The sequence below is a fragment of the Eumetopias jubatus genome, unplaced genomic scaffold (assembly GCF_037043125.1).
Source record: "Eumetopias jubatus isolate StellerSeaLion01/CBP00866 unplaced genomic scaffold, mEumJub1_p1.0 scaffold_1, whole genome shotgun sequence".
NCBI lineage: Eukaryota > Metazoa > Chordata > Mammalia > Carnivora > Otariidae > Eumetopias > Eumetopias jubatus.
The window spans coordinates 40,539,597-40,557,699 of NW_028274807.1; the positions used below are offsets into that span (position 1 = coordinate 40,539,597).

The following is an 18,103-nucleotide window of genomic DNA, read 5'->3' on the forward strand; positions in this document are numbered from 1 at the left end:
TTTTATTTCTCTCATAAAACAAATGTGAAACCTGTGGACATGTCTTAGATCAAAAAGTACAAGGCATTTACAGACAGAAGCTAGAAATCAATAGAGATAAATATTTATTGAAACATTCATCTGGCTAATAATTTTTAAATTCTATCAGAGTCTGGACTATAGGGCTAGCTACAAAATTATTTACTTTATATAATAAACTCAATGTAGACTATGACAGTGTCATACATAGTTTAGGCTTTGGAGTTTCCATAGATCTCCATTCTCATATATTTCTAAGTATTATTTCAATTTGACATTTCAATTAAGGGAGAAGGACTGAGTAAATTGTTTTCTCTGGATTGATATATAAAAATCAGTTGCTTTATTCTAATTTTGACTTTTAAAAATATCTCAGATTATACATATTTATTTTTCATACTTGTTTAGGTTTGTTTTTAAGTGACACAATTGTTGACTTATATTTTAGACCAGCATGTTTTACATGAATACAACTCAAAGTACAAAAAATTAGATTTTAGATTGTTTAAACATTTGATCCATTTATAATAGAAAAATATATCGAAACAAACAACCAAAAAAACCCCATCAACCTCTGCTTTCCAAGGGTTGATGTTAGAGGTCATATCAGTGAGGATATAAAATCACTATACTTTTATTTCAGCAAATATTGATAGAAAGTGAAAGTGAGCATAGCTCATTTCTAAGACTTCGGATATGCAAAAGGTATTGCTTTGCTCGGTTTGGGTACAAGGTTGATAATGGCTGAATTACTCTCTAGGAAGAGAGGAGGGCAAAGGGAAGAGCAGAGAGGGTGGGGGGGGAGAACAGACAACAGAGAGGATGGTTGAGTCACATGATGGGGAGCAGGAAGGGCACTTAGGAATAAGGATCTAACATTAAATTTAGAATTTTTGATGCTTCAAAGTCTAAGTTCTTCCTCTCCTCCATGCTGTCTTCAAAGTCTGTAGTACCAACAATCTTTCTTGCTTGTGTGTATAAATCAAGACGGCTGGAGGTGAAGCCATAGTTATTGTTTGAATTTAAATCAGTTCCCTTATTCTTTTTAATTAGAATTAAAGTATTCTCATTTTTTTAATCTCTTAAATTTTAAAATGATCATCAATTTGACAGTATTTTGACAGTATTCCCAAAGAGAACACTTTGATCTTACGTCATTTTCAAGTGACACAAGCATCATTTTAGGATTTCTAAGGGAGGCCTGGCAAAGGCAATACTGTAGATCTATACATAGCGTTCCTGTAGCTGGTCCTTAGCACCCTACCTCGGTGGTGTGTGTGTCAAAGCCCAGAGTGGTGTTGACAGCCCTGAGTGCTTATTTACTCCATGCTCTGCTGACAGGAAAGTATGATCCACTGGCAATTCATACACTGAATTTATGTCACAAATGAGTCATCAACTGATTTATAGTGTACACTATTACTATCCTGTGTCACAGAATATAGAAGTCAGGCATCCGTATTCGTATAGGGGCTATAGAACCACTTGACATGCCATCAGGCATTTGAAAAGAAAAGAGGATTTCAAGTGTTATTAATGGTATTAGTGGTAATATTAGATTGCACAAACTGTTCTTTTATTTGGTTTTTCATGTATTAAGCAACAATCATAAAAATGTCTTGAAGCTGAGCTTAGTTGTCGTGAGGTCAACATGTATCCTTCATATAATGTGGTACAAAGTTCATCTCAGTCACAATACAGTGCAGTGAGGTTATAATGGGATTACTCTTTGTCATGCAGAATCCAAGGATTTCTACTCCTCTTCAAAATGTGAATTTCAGGAGCTTACCGTTATAGACTATGTTATTGACTTAATTTCTCTGATGGTTTACATTCATTCATGTTTTCATCTGAGGAATTTTATGCTTGTAATTGTAAGCTCATGCAATGTGCCCTATATTCTAGTTCATGGCAACTTTGCTTCACACAATCCCATTAAATGACCTATTGGGCAGTTTGAATAATTATGTGAATGCCTGCATTTACATGTACGTACACCTATTTAAAGCTGGGCCAACGAAATGCCAGCTTTAATTTACATTATACAGAATGACTTCGTTAGAGATTAGTTTTCTACTACTAAATAAAGTATGCTATGTCATATCATGGTTTAAGATAACTGAAAATATGTTGAGGATTTTTGTGAGAAAAGAGAACATAAGAAAATACTTTAGAGTGTAAGACTTAAGTTTACCATAATGTTTAGTATCTGTACAATAGTACAGTGGGATTCAAGCTATCTACCGTATAAATTATTAGATAATTTATTTTCATTTTGCTAATCAAATCCCAGTGCTTATTACATCAAAGCTATATATTACTCATTTTTCTGAAACTAAAGATCTTTTCCCTTTCCATCAAGATAACTACAGAATTTTGTTGATAAGATTGCATTATTTTTTTAGATCTATTTATTGCTGTGATTTGGTTTTGGAAAGAGATAGCCAGGAAGAATTGTAAACTGTTAAAGCGAAGCATATAATGACCTTGTGATGTATTAAAATGAACATTGACATCAGTTTAATAAGAATTTGAGCAAATAGTGTTATATTGGGTGTTCAGTATGTTTACGCATATATTCTTAGAGGGCTTTCCATAGAAAGATCTGTGGAGAAAAGGAAGTTGAGATCCTTGTCTTCGGACCACATTTCTCCTCAGAATCTTTATTCCTGATATTCCATTGCTCTCTCTCCTTCCAAATATGTTAGCTGGCAAATGAGCTAGATAAATATTATTCTGAAAGAAAAACCTATTTATTATTTAGTTAAAATTATATAAATATTATAAAATGAAGTAAGGGCATGTTTTTGTGATTCCTGGAATTTTCATTGGTTTGTAATATATTCTTTCCTGTTTTTTTTCTAATTTTTTATTTTTAAATGAAAATTTTTTTCCCCTGTTTTTATAAATCAGTGTCTGTAGCCGACCTTGCCAGTTAACAAATAGATTTCTACATCGAGTCCCCTTCTTATATTTTCACAGGAAATCAGAACCTACTTTCTCACTTTCTTAGTCCATCTTATGATTAAGGGTCACTTTGGGACACAGTTCATAGATCTAAGTAGAGGTTTTACTGGTGGTAGCTTTTTCCTGTTCTTGCTTTACAATACTGATATGATGTCTGGTATTTGGTAACCATTTTGTGAACCTGAGGTGTTAAATATCACAGAAAAGCCCTGTGAACTAGGAATCTAACCCCAGCAGCCATTTTTCTTCTGTACAGTTTAACATGGTAGGCACTAGCCATGTGTGAGTAATGAGCACTTGAAATGTGGCTTGTCTAAATTGAGATACACCGTTAGTGTACTACTACAGTAGAGTGGACCCTATAAAACCTCATGTAAGCCGAAACGGCATGAAGCAAAGATGCAATTACCATTCATTTATATTTATATAACATTTTTGAGCATTCCCAGACCCCTAAAATAAATGCCTTAGGACACATCTTGCTAGTGGGTGCGCACAATAAATTGGGATGAAGTGCAGATGCTCACAGACACAGTTCAAAGTCATGGCAGCCTGATGCTGAGATGCTGAGTGTTAGTTCCCAGGGAAGGAGCCTGGCAGGGCGGCTCGCTCTCACTGCTTGCTGCAAAACGAATGCTGAATGCTAGTTTCGCTTTCACCTTTTTTCACAAAAGCAAAAATCCTCTTTAGATTTTTCTTGGTTAGCAAAAACAGATACTGATGTAGGTCTTTCATTAAGCAAAGTGGTCTAATGTCAACTTTGGAAAAGCAAGGTGATGTAGGAAAGACGTTAGGATTCGAAGCCGACAGCCAACAGAGAATTCTTGAGACGTCTTTGGTGCCAAAAGGTGGTTTTGTTAAAGCATGGGGACAGGACGCGTGGGCAGGAAGAGCTGCACCGGGGTCATGAGGAGTGGCCCATTATATACTTTCAAGTTGGGAGGGGGTTAGGGATAGCGTAAGTCTCCAAGGAATTTTGGCAGCAAGGTTTCCAGGATCTTGAGGGGACTAGCTGTTGTTGGGAAAAGGTCATTTATTACCGTCTAATAAAACCTGAGTCGTGAGACCCTTCAGATGTATATCGGTGGGTCATATGCTTGGGGGATGATTGCCAACATGTATCTTGGGGTGGGTAGAGATAAAGGGAGTTTCCAAAGGAATTTTTATATGTTAAAGTACACTTACAGGGTCCTGGGGGTTGGGCTAAGATTGCCTTTTGCCCTTAGCAAAGTGTCAACATCGAGGCAGCTGAGTCCCTAGAGGAATGTCACTCTGCCTGTTTCAAGGACTTGTCAAGGGGTTGTAAGTAGTGAGGAAATTTAATAATTTTTCTTTTGCCTTTGTTTCCCACATTAAAGGGATATCTGTATAGGCTTTACCACTTTTATGCTCATCCAACACTACCTTCTGGTTATGATTACTTTCAAACAAATACATATTTTAAACAGTGAGACAAACCTGTGTACACATCTAGGCTTACCTCCTTACTGTCTTTGGATACTGTGTAAGTTATTTAACCTCTCTGAGCCTCAGATCCCTAGTTTTAAAACAAACAAGCTAATTCCTGACTTGTAAGATCCTGTAAGGATTAAGGGATACAATTTATGCAAAATGGTAACTCAGTGCCCAGCACCGAGTGGTTGCTTCAAGTATGATAGCTCTTCTAATGAAAGGGTGGAGCTCTGTGTTTGGCAGCAGTTGGGTCAGTGGCTGGAGAGAAAGAGTTTGCATTGAGTATAAAAGCCCATCGTAAAGACCGGGGCGGGTTCTGTCTACAAGATAGGGCATGATCATCCCCCGAGGGTCCTGCCTGAATCCCTTCTCCTTCCCTCTACTGCCACATTTCCACTTGCTCTTGCCAAGGCCAATGGAGATTGGGATCCAGCCTAAATAAAATTTGGGGATAGCAGTGAAACACCGGTGAGGAAAAGCAGTGCAATTATTAATTTATAAAAGATGAACTTGTTTGACGTGGGACTCTGCACAATTTGAATTGTTTTTTTGTCTGTTTTTCTAGAGTTTATGCTGGCAGAAGTGTTTAAGAGGGACAGTTTTGCTATTATCTTAATTGTTTTAAGAGGAAAGGGGAAAATGAGAGGAGTACGAGCATAGTAGTCAACAGTATTGTTACTGACGTGGGAGAGAAGTGGCCTGCTGGCAGGTGCTCTTGGAAGGAAAAGGGCATCCACAGAAACGCACTCATAATTATATAAATGCATGCTCACTACCCGCCACACGTTCTACATGGGGCCCAAAAAACATCCACATGGGTAGCGATAACACTGCTGAGATACATGATTTAATAAGAGAGTCAGTGTAATTGCAGTCAATATCTCAAATGTGACATTCTAAGAGGAGCACAATTGGGAGAGAGAAGGGTTTAAAATGGATTAAAATTTAAACAATTCCCAATCAAATGAAAATGTTCTGGGAATAGTGCCAGAGCGTATTGTTGAATTGGTTTTAATATAAGCATTCTAAATTTTTTTAAGCATTCTAAATTTAACCAGCTGAAATTATTTGCATTTTTCTTGAAATTATATATGTGGATATGTTGTATGGATATTTAAAATACAATATTTATTCTTTAAAAAAACAAAAACAAAGCTTGTTCTTGATGGCTGAGGTGTCAGAGCATATGTTCAGAATATAGAATTACTGAATTTCAAGATGGGATGGAATCTTGGAGGTCAGTGAATACAATTTCTTGTTGATAGAAAATGCATCTGAGGAGACTGAGGCTTCGAACCAGCAACTGAGTAGCTAAGACAGGCCTGGAACCCAGCTCTGGTCATGCCCAAGTCCATGACACCCTGCTGCCTTTTCAAAAAAACACTGAATGGCTGGTTGCTGAAAAGCTACTAGCAGGACCCCTGGGAAAAACTTGTGAACTGCCAAAGAGGTGGTGTATGAAAACAATGAGGATAAAAAGTAAAAGTTTGAAATTCTAGCAAAATAAAGGAGGAGCTAGGAGGTCAGAGAATAAATTACATACCTCCTTTCTAATCTCAGGTGGCCAGGTCCTCTTCTACTCTGAAAACCAACAAATTAAGCCTTTGTCCCTGATTGCTTGAATCAGTTGTTCACCAGGAACCAAGCCGTGCACATGTGGGTGTGTGTGAATGTGTCCATAAATGCGTGAGGGTGTTAAAACGTGTACCACGTCTCTGTAGGAGTGTGTGCGGATGTGTGTGCCTGTGCAGAGGGCTCAGAAGAAAAAGGGACTGGCTTTCTTCGCCCAGTGCACATGCTGAATGTGTAGCCAGAGGCATTCCAAAGTGGCTCTTGTTTAAAAACAAAAAAATCTGAAGATAGGAACCAAAATAAGAGGAAAATGTAGTGGCGGATGTCCTACCTGTATTATTCAAAGTCGTTCTGACCTTTGGCAATAGGGATGAGGCTTTAGCTTGCTTTTATGTATCTGCTAGTACCTAGTGTGATGCCTTGTTATGCTTGGTCACATACGTTAAATGTATTCTTTGCATTACTGTGCTCCTATATTATGAAAGTCCACAATTATAAGTGTTGGCCTTTTATTTCACTCATTGGTTTGATCACTAGGTAGCACTTTCAATTTCCAACTAAAATCCCTCAGTTTTGGGAAATTTACTTTTTTTAAAATCCCCTTGTCTTCAGGCTTCTGATTTGTCTTTCTGGAACTCTTACTAGCTGGTGAATTGCCTGTGTTCATCTGTTACTTGTTTCTCCTTTTCCTCATTTCCATCATTTCCCCCGTATATTTTGTGAGCAACTTCAACTTTGTTTTATTGTATATTTTGAATATTTTATTTCTAACATCCTATTATTTCGATGACAGTTTTTTAAAATTTAGTTTTATTTCTTTTTTCTCTAAAGTTTTTTCTTTAGGGATCTTCTCTTCAATCTCTGAGAATATTCAGTACAGTTTATTCAAGTTTTCTCTGCTGTCTGCCTTGTCTGCAATCTCTGCTTTTATTTGTTAGAGGGTTTTCCTCAACGTCAGATGATCTTTGGCTATCTGTTCATATTTGAGAGTAAGGCAGTAAAAAGCTGACTGGAAGCTTTGTGTGTGTGTGTGTGTGTGTGTGTGTGTGTGTGTGTGTGTGTCTGTTGTATCAAAGACAGAGTTTATTCAGTAATGGGCTTCAAAATAGTGGGCTCGGCTTGGTCTGTTTCACTGAATTTGTTTCATCAGAAGGCTTTGTTTTTTCTTCTTCTTTTTGATATCATTACTTTTCTCAGAGAGGAATCCTCCAGTGTAATATCTGAGGAATACATAAGGCTGGCTTTCATTGTTCTCAGTGCAAAGTGGGAGAAAGGGGTTTGCAAGTCATCCCTTCATATTAACTTTCACTTGATCATCCCATTTTCACCTTGTCTTGGTCCATTCAGGCTCTATAACAAAAATACGATAGACTGGGTGGCTTAAATAACATTTATTTCTCACAGTCTAGAGGCTGGGAAGTCCAGGATCAAAGCCCTGCCAGATCTGGTGTCTGGTGAGGGCTCATTTTCTGGCTTATAGATAGCTACCTTCTTGCTGTATCCTCATGATGGGGGTAGAGTGGATGAGAGAGGGAAAAGGAGAGAGAGACAGGGAGGGGCAGGGAAAGAGAAAGAGGGAGGGAAGGAGAGAGCAGGGAGCAAGGGGTGGGGAGAGAGAGGAGGGAGGGAGAGAGGGGCTGCATCTCTTATCTCTTTTTAGAAGGGCACTAATTCCATTCATAAGGGCTCTACTCTCATGATCTATTACCTCAGAAAGGCCCCACCCCCAAATACTAGCACAATGGGGATCAGGCTTCAACATATGAATGTGAAGGTAATACAAACATTCAGTCCATAGCACACCCTCAGCTGTGTTTAGTGTCCCTGAGTAATCTGCTTCAGCTTCTCCATAGAATACTTCTATGACTTTTATGGTGGAAGAAGCTGGAAGATCAGTCACTCAGCTGCATGCAGTGGGTATAAGGAAAGAGATTGGGAGGTCTGATGGGTTTGGTCTACTCATCTCTTTTTTGAGCCACCTAATGCCTCCCAACTCCTGGGACTTCCTGGGGTTCTGTTCAGTTAATCAGCTGACATTCTAAGACCACCTCCATGCAGTGGCATCTTGGCATTTCTTTTCCTTCTCTGATGTGCTATATCAGTCTCAACTCACCTATTTCCAGATTTCAAAATTTTGCTGGTTGTCTTTTCTCCGACTTTCTTTTCCTTGGGCTCTCCACCCTTTGCCATGCCCTTAAAATATCATAACTATACTTTCAGTAAAGTGTAGTTAAGGAATAGAATAAATGTGCCTTCAGTCAGCCATATTTTACTGGAATAGATCCCTAAAATACAAAGTCTGTGGCAGGTGCATGAATATATTTGAAGTTATTGATACATATTGATTGGCATTTAAAAAAATTTTTAATTATTTTAAAAAATTTTTTAAAGAAATTTTTTTAAAAAGATTTTATTTACTTATTTGACAGAGAGTGAGACAGCGAGAGAGGGAACACAAGCAGGGGGAGTGGGAGCAGGAGAAGCAGGCTTTGCGCCGAGCAGGGAGCCCGATGCGGGACTCGATCCTAGGACCTTGGGATGATGACCTGAGCCAAAGGCAGACGCTTAACCAACTGAGCCACCCAGGTGTCCCAAAGAATTTTTAAATTATTTTTAACAGCTTCATTAGAGAATAATTGATGTCTACTGAACTGCACACAAAGTGCACAATTTTATTCCTTTTGATATCTGTATATGCCTATGAAATTATCATTATAATAATAAAAATATCCAACACCCCCAAAAGTTTCATTATATCCCTAGTGCATTATATCTATAGATCATATTGGGGAGAATTGACATCTTAACAATATTGAGTCATCTGACCCTTAAACATGGTATATCTCTCCATTTATTTAGATCTTTTAAAATTTCTCTCAGTAATGTTTTGAAGTTTGTAACGTATACATCTTGTACATTTTTTGGTCAGATTTATCCCTATGTATATCATATTTACTTATAGTAATTGTCATGTTTACTTATAACATTGTAACTGGTGTTCAAAAAATTTTAATTTCTTATTGTTCATTTCTAGTATATAGAAATATAACTGATTTTCAATTTTGAAATGTATCCTACAGCATTGTTAAACTGACTTATTTATTCTGATAATTTTTTTGCACATTCCATAGGATTTTCTGTATGAGAGTTTATGTTGTCTGAGGATAAAAAAGTATTTACTTCTTTTTTTTCCCAATCTGGATATATGTTATTTCTTTATCTTGCCTAATTACATTGGTCAGAATCTCCAGCCCAACATTGAATGGCGGTAGTGAGAGTGGGCATTCTTGTCTTGCTCCCTGATTTGAAAAGGAAAGTCTTTCAACTTTACCTGTGATATTAGCTAAAAGCTTTCCACAGATGCACTTTATCAAATTGAGGGAATTCCTTTTAGTTATGACTTTTTTAAGAGTTAAAAAACTTTTTAATCAGGAATGAATGTTGAACTTAGTAAAATGCTATTTTTGTGGCAATAGAGTTGATTTTTTTTTTTTTTTAGTTTATTAGGATGGTAAATTAAGTTAATTTTCATATTTTAAAACTGCTTTGCATTCCAGGGATAAACCCACTTGGATATAATGTGTTACCTTTTTTTTTTTTTTAAATATATTGTTGCAATCTACTTGCTAAAGTTTTGCTTAGAAAGTGTGCATTTATTTTCATGAGGGATATTGATCTGTAGTTTCTTGTAATGTATTTGGCTTGATTGGATTTCAGAGTAACACTGGCCTTATGACTTGAATTAGGAAGCATTCCTTTCTTTTCAATTTTCTGGAAAAAACTGTGTAGAATTGGAATTATTTCTTCTTAAATGTTTGTCTATCACCAGTGTAGCCACTGGGGCCTGAAATTCTCTTTGTGGGAAGGTTTTTAACTATAAATTTAATTTATTTAATAGATAAAGGATTATTCCAGTTATCTATTTTTTCTTTTCCTTAAGATTTTATTTTAAGTAATCTCTACACCCTCTGAGGGGTTGAACCCACAACTCTGAGATGGAGTCACATGCTCTCCTGACTGAGCCAGCCAGATGTCCCTAGTTACCTATTGTTTTTTGAGTGAGCTTTTATCATTTTGACTATTAAAGAAATTGTTAATTTCATTTAAGTTGTTGAATTTATAGGTGTAAATCTATTAATAATATCTTTATAGTAGTTCCTATTATATTTTTTTGTAGAGCAGTTTTAGGTTTATAACAAAATTGGGAGGAAGGCACAGAGATTTTCTTTATACCCCCTCCCCCCATCCACCACTCATAGCCTCCCCTACTATCAACATCACTCACTGGAGTGACACATTTATTACCAAGGATGAACCTACATTGACACATTGAAATCATCCAAAGTTCGTAATTTACTTTAGGGTTCACTGTTGGTGTTGTATGTTCTATGGGTTTGACATAGATACATAGGTATAATGACAGATACTTCATGCACTGCCTTAAAACTCCTCTGTGCTCTGCCTATTCCTCCCCTTACCCAATCCCTCACAACCACTGATTTTTTATTGTCTCTGTAGTTTTGCCTTTTCCAGAATATCCTACAGTTGGAATTATACAGTACATAGCCTTTTCAGATAGCCTTCTTTCATTTAATAAAGTGCATTTAAGTTTCTTCCATGGTAGCTTATTTCTTTTTACTGCTACACAGTATTCCATTATCTGGATGTACCACAGTTTTTTGTTTTGTTTTATTTTATTTTGTTTTTTTGTTTTTAATTTAAATTCAATTAGCCAACATATAGTACATCATTAGTTTTTGATGTAGTGTTCAATGATTCATTAGTTGTATATAACACCCAGTGCTCATCATATCACGTGCCCTCCTTAATGCCCATCACCCAGTTACCCCATCCCCCCACCCACCTCCCCTTTGGCAACCCTCAGTTTGTTTCCCAGAGTCAAGAGTCTGTCATGGTTTGTCTCGCTCTCTAATTTCTTCCCATTCAGGCTTCCCTCCCTTCCTCTATGATCCTCTGCGCTGTTTCTTTATGTTCCACATATGAGTGAAACCATATGATAATTGTCTTTCTCTGATTGACTTATTTCACTTAGCATAATCTCCTCCAGTCCCAACCATGTCGATGTAAATGGTAGGTATTCTGGATGTACAACAGTTTATCCATTTACCTACTGAAGGACATACTGGTTGCTTCCAAGTCTTGGCAATTATGAATAAAGCTATCATAAACATTCATGTGCAGGTTTTTGTGTGGGCATACATTTTCAACTTCTTTGGGTGAATACCAAGAAGCTGGGTTGTATGATAAGATTATGTTTAGTAGTTTTTTTTTTTAAGATTTTATTTATTCATTTGACAGAGAGAGAGATAGCGAGAGAGGGAACACAAGCAGGGGGAGTGGGAGAGGGAGAAGCAGGCTTCCCGCGGAGCAGGGAGCCCGATGTGGGGCTCGATCCCAGGACCCCGGGATCATGACCTGAGCCGAAGGCAGATGCTTAACGACTGAGCCACCCAGGCACCCCAACGTTTAGTAGTTTTAAGAAACTGAAACTGTCTTCCAAAGTGGCCATACCATTTTTCATTCCTACCAATAATGAATGAGAATTGGTGTTGTCAGTGTTCTATATCTGGGCCATTCTAATAGGTGTGTAGTGGTATCTCATTGTTTTAATTTGCATTTCCTCAATGACATGTGATGTGAAGCATCTTTGTAAGAACCAGCTTTTGATTTCATTAATTTTCTCTCCTGATTTTCTGGATTTTTAAAAAATTTTATTGATTTCTGCTTTGATCTTTATTATTTCCTTTCTTCTTACTTTGGATTTTGTTTGTTGTTCTTTTCCTAGGTTCTTTTTTTTAAAGATTTTAAAAAAATCTTTAAGTAATCTCTATGTCCAGTGCAGGGCCCAAACTCACAACCTGGAGATCAAGAGGTGCATGCTTTATTGACTGAGCCAGCTAGGCACCCCTCTTTTTTTAGGCTCTTAAGGTGAAAGCTGAGTTCACTGATTCAAGATCATTCTTCTTTTCTAATCCAGGCATTTAATGCTGAAAACTTTCCCCAAAGTACTGTTTTGGAGACATATCACAAATTTTAATTTTGATTTCTCCCTTCACTATTTTTTAAACATATTAAGTTTCTTAGGCATTTTAAAGCACAATATCTTGAATTTGTTTAACACTTTACATTTTCCAGGTTTAAAAATTTTTTTTACCTCATTTTATTTCAGGTTAAGTTAAAGCAAGCCCTTAATACATTCTCTGTTGAGCAGTCAGTTATTTAGCAAATATTTGGTGAATGCCATACTTTGTGCCAGGTACTGGGGATATGCTAGCAAAGAAATAATGTCCCCTCTGTCAAGAAGTTTATTTATTTTTTTTAGTGGAATAAGAATTTTAAAGATGAGATGTGGAGACAAAACGAAGTTAAGTGTTTCGCTGAAGATCACACACCTACACATGGTAAACCCTAATCTTTCAACCACAATTTCATGGTCTCTTGGTTTCTTTTTTTTTAATTTAATTTAATTTTATTATGTTATGTTAATCACCATACATTACATCATTAGTTTTTGATGTAGTGTTCCATGATTCATTGTTTGCCTATAACACCCAGTGCTCCATGCAGAACATGCCCTCTTTAATACCCATCACCAGGCGAATCCATCCCCCCACCCCCCTCCCCTCTAGAACTTTCAGTTTGTTTCTCAGAGTCCATAGTCTCTCATGGTTCATCTCCCCCTCCAATTTCTTTTTTTTCTTTTTTTTTTTTAGGTTTTATGGTTTTATTAACACAAATATGATGTGCACAACAAGCTGTCTATTCATTTTCTTCGCTGCACAGCCTGGCGTTGGGATTGGTGACTCTGATTGCCAGCTGGGCTGCTCTTTCCACAATAGCTTTGCGGTTCTTGGAGGAGACATTGTGAGCAATCTCTGCACAGTAAGATTTGTTGCACATCAGCAGCACTTCAAGCTCCTTAACGTTGTGGACTAGGAACTTCCCGAAGCCACTGGGCAACATGTGCTTTGTTTTCTTGTTGCTCCCGTAACCAATGTTGGGCATCAAGATCTGGCCCTTGAATCTTCTGCGCACCCTATTGTCAAAGCCTCTGGGTTTCCACCAGTTGCGCTTAATTTTGACATAGCGGTCTGACTGGTGCCGGATGAACTTCTTGGTCCTCTTTTTAACAATCTTGAGCTTCACCAGAGGTCTGAGGGCAGCCATGATGCCCAGTAACAGATGGCGGCCACCTCCACAGGCAGCGCCGAGAAAAAAAGCTCCCCCTCCAATTTCTTATACCATTAACGCTTATACCATAACACTTCAGAACTTTTTTCATTAAATATAAAAACAGAAAGGTATCAATACAATATATGAGTTTTATTAAAGCCAAGTAGAATAAAGAACCCTCAATAAAACTACAGACTATAGTTTGCTCATGCTGGTGTAAAATTAACTAAGTCTTTAATCATAGATTCAATGAAACAAGATGTACATAATGTTAATACTACTGATTGGGAAGAGGAGAACTATTCTATCAACACACATTCATTTTGGGCAAATAGCTTCATTTTCTGGTTTTCAGCTTCCACATTGAAAAACCTGCAGTTAGGTCAACAGATCTTTCATTTTGCTTCTTTTAGTTACTAAATTCAAATTTTAAATATTTGTTGAGTATTCACTGCAGTGCTCTATTAGGAATTCAAAGTAAGGTAAGACACAATACCTATACCATAACAGTCCAGTTTAGGAGGCAATACACAAGGGGGTATTTTAAATACCAATATGAGTGACACAGGCAATAATGATCTGGAACAACTGGGGATGATTTTGTCTCTCTAGGGAACATTTGACATTTCTGGAGATGCTTTACTTGTCCTGACTAGGGGGATGGTGACTCCTATTGCTAGAGTCACCAGTAGAGTGGAAGCCAAGAATGCTCCTAAACATTCTGCAGAGTACAGGACAGCCTCCCCCACAAAACTTATGTAGACAGTATTAATAGCATTGAGATTGAGAAATGGCTCTAGCAATTTAGAGGGAAAACCATCGTGGGAAGGAAAGATAGGAAAGTTTCACCAAGGAACTGTGTTTTTCCATGAACTTCTAACGTGGTTACATCTGGAGAAACACAGCATAAACAAGGTTGTGGAGAAGGGAATCAGCGTTGTTTATTTGGGGAACAGTGAAAAACCCGGTGCAGCTGGAGTGGGGGGCTCACATATCAGATAGAAAGTTAGATCGGTGTCGTATTGCGGAGAACCTCAAATGGCAGGATGAAAACTTACTTTATTTATTAGACAATGGGGAGCCATTCAATGGGCATACTTGAGTAAGCATTGTTTTAGTTAGATGAGTCTGGCTGAGGCCCTATTGTAGTAGAGAGACTGAGAGACAATCAGGAGGTTATAACAGTCCAGGCTTGAGGTATTGAGTATTAATTCAAGCAGAACTTGACTGACCCATGATGCTTATACCACATGTCCTAATCTAAATTCAATTATAGATTAGGGTAAAGCCATTCAGTGGCAGTAGTGCCAAATCATGTTTTCACACAAGCGTATAAACAATCAGTTCTTGTTTGTAAGTGATGTGGACTTTTTATACTATGCAATTTTCCTCATGTGTTTATATCCAGTGTGTTAAAAAATTGTGATTGTATCTCACAAACTGAAGTGATGAAAACTTTCATTTGAGAACATTAACTTTTATCATTTATTTAATTTTGGGTTCTTTCTGTCCCTGGTCCCTATGTCCCTTCCAGAGTAATGTCCTCTAAACTCTGGGTTCTCTAAATCAGTGCACGAATACATCACTTTGTAAGTTTGCCCCCACGTTGGTTTCCACTTGCTTAGGTAAAAAATAACTACCAAAAGGTTTATTCCTCAGGCTTTCAGTGGGAAGTGAGGTGAAAATATTAAGAAATTTCTCAATGTGTTTAAGTTTCATTATTGACTTTATATCAATAAGGTCAATGCAAGCAACAAATTTTCCTCCTTCTTTCTTTTGTTTCCCACTGCTCTGATTCAATAACTAACCCTAGTTACATTAGTGTAATTAATGCATTCGAACTTAGATTTGGGAAAGAAAGTTGTTCCTTTGAAGTCTGGAAGGAGCAGTCGTATGACCATCACTGCAGAAGTAAATTGCTCTACTCAGTTGTCATAATCACTTTGTTATATGCTGTTTGTAGCAGGACCTCAGTAAATATCAAAGGTGTGAATGAACAGATAAATGGATGAAAGGTACCTAACAGAGCATAGTAAAGATCCTGGAATTGATTTCTGACTTTGTCAACTATTAGCTTTTAGGATTTTTTTAAAATCAAAAGAAAAACAACAACAAATTCTTCTTCTTCCTCTCCTCCTCCTTCTCTTTCTCCTTCTTCTTCTTCCTATTAGACAGGAACTTCTAGGAAATTTTAATTTAGAAAGTGAGCTGCTTTCAAATACTGTTTTAGTGATACTCATGACTGATTTAGATAGGTTTATTTTTTTAATGCTTCAAGTTTTTATTTAGATTCTAGTTAGTTAACATATAGTGTAGTTATTAGTTTCTGGAGAAGAATTTAGTGATTCATTACTGATTTAGATATAAGTTTAAATCACAGAAGAAAATTGAAAATAACTGACTCAGTCTTTTGAATTGAAATTCTCTTTCATGATGAATGTGCCTTTTAGACAGTTAAATAAACTATGAAATAACTTTTCTATGAAGAAAATATTAAAATGATTTATGTAACTAACCATGTTCTTGGTCTGTAAACTAGCTCAAATACAGCCACTTCCTGGTGATCATTCTTCTGGTAAGAAAATCCAATCCAGTAGGTCATTCTTTTGATGAAAACAGTCTTACTCTGTGAGAGACATTGTGCCAGGGAGGAGGAAGAGAGAACCTTTCACCAAAAACCTGAGGAAAGACAAGGGAGGAGACACAGATGTCAATGCATGTCTACACTGAAACATTACCACTGGAGCTAGCTCATTTGACAACGCCACTCAGAATATTCCCTTATTTGGTTTCCACGTGCATAGAATGCTCCAAATTACCTCATAAAAGAGATAAACTTAATGAGCAAATAATTTCTTTTGCAACAAGAAGTATTGGAAGTGAAAATAGACTCAGAATGCACTTGTCTGTGATCACTCAGAACAGCATTAAAGTTGAAGCAAAGATTTCCTTAGATTATTGCTGCAGGTAACTGGGAAGATCTGGAGCTGCTCTTGGGTATAATGATACCATCACCTTTGTTTTTAAAGATTTATTTATTTATTTGAGAAAGATAGAGAGAGAGAGAGTGTGTACACGAGTGGGGGGAGGGGAAGAGGGAGAGAGAGAGGGCAAGCAGACTCCCTGCTGAGTGGGGAGCCAGTTGTGGGCTCGATCTCAGGACCCTGAGATCCTAACCTGAGCCAAAACTGAGTCAGATGCTTAACCAATTGAGCCACCCAAATGCCCCAATACCATCACCTTTGATCACACAAGACCATTTTTTAGGGCAGCTTCCTGATAGAGATTGCCTGCCTCTCATCCAGCAATGTTAGGAGCTTGCTTCCTAGGGCAGCTAGTGTTGCCTGGCTCATGCTAATCACTGTCTACTATCTTGCCACTGTAGGCCTTGACTTGAGGCCACATTTTTTAAAGGTTATATTGTAGATGTCTGATAAGCTGCCTCAAAATTTCTAAGATGGAGGGAAATTTTAAATCAAAATAATCACTTTTAAAGTTATCTGAGGCATCTGTTTTGAACTATGGTCTATCTTGCAGGATTTGATTTAGGAAGCACAGCTGTAACTAGACCACAGTGGAGATTCTTCAGGATGGTTTGATATTCCTAAACAGAAATACAAGGCTCGAATGAAGGTATGTCCACTTGCAAATGCTCCTAGAATGACTCTGCTTCTCTTGGACACACAAAGGCTCCAAGTTTTCACATTTGGTAAAAATAGTTGCTAATAAAGAGAGAAATGAGGTTGCTGCTTCTCCATCACATAGGATTATGATAATTAATCTTGGAGGTATGTGGCTTTTTTACTGAAGAAATTTCATGGCAAGACTTTTGGCCGTATGAAAATAGGCTTAGAACTTAGTCTGGAGTAGAGAATAAAACAAATGTGAGCTAAACTATGCTACATGATTAAGTAAAGAGGAAGATGGGGATTCTAATATGGGGTCTGGAAGGGGTGATAGGTTGAAGGGGTCTAGAAATAGATAGCAGAAAGGAGACAAGTATTAGGACAGAAGGTGGGAAGGGGACCCAGGAGATTTTATTGGACAAGGGCAAAAACACAAGTGACTATGGAGAAATTCCCCACGGTGGTGATAACAAAGGAATTTCCAAAGAAAAATGTCTAAATATTCATCTTAATTTCTTATTTGGTCCTGTGCCATAATCTCCCTCATTTATTCCCATACCTTTAGTAAAATAGATGCAATAGCCTTGAGTTGATAGTGCTCTTGGAAATGCAGGAGGAGAAGCTCTATCCCATTTGGGCTGTGTACCAAAGATGGAAGCTGCAGTGTGCATGACAGTGGGGTGGGAGATAAGGACCTAAATCTGGCTTAAAAATTTGAAGCTGGAGTCAGTAGTCTAAGGAATATTATAGAGATGCTGAGTATTCTACTGTACTATGCTCATGGGGCTCAAGGATTTTAAAATTTACTTTTTATTATTTTTAAAGGCTTTTTTTTTTTTTAATAGCAGTTTCAGGGTTATAACAAAAGTGAGAGACAAGTCCAGAGATTTCTCATACACCCTCTACCCTCACACATGCCTGGCCTCCCCCATTATCAACATTCCCCACCAAAGTGGAGCATTGGTTACTAAGGATGAACCTATGCTGAGAGATCACAGTCACCCAAAGTCCACAGTGTACCTTAGGGTTCACTCTTAGTATTGTACATTCAGTGGGTTTGGACAAAAGTATAGGGACATGTATCCATCATTATAATATCCTACAGGAACATTCACTGTCCTAAAGTCCTCTATGCTCAACCTATTCATCCTTCCCTTTCTTCCCATGCTGGACTCTTGGTATTTTATGCAGATACTAAAAAAAAAATGACGACTGTTGAAGACTGGAAAATTTAAGGAAACTTCCTTATAGTAGAAATAAGCCCAAGAGAAGAG

General features: G+C 37.5%; 1 pseudogene; it reads right to left on the minus strand.

Moving 5' to 3' along the window:
* Positions 1 to 12,736: 12,736 nt before the first annotated feature.
* LOC114218645 (large ribosomal subunit protein eL32 pseudogene) lies at positions 12,737 to 13,240 on the minus strand (annotated as a pseudogene).
* Positions 13,241 to 18,103: the final 4,863 nt, after the last annotated feature.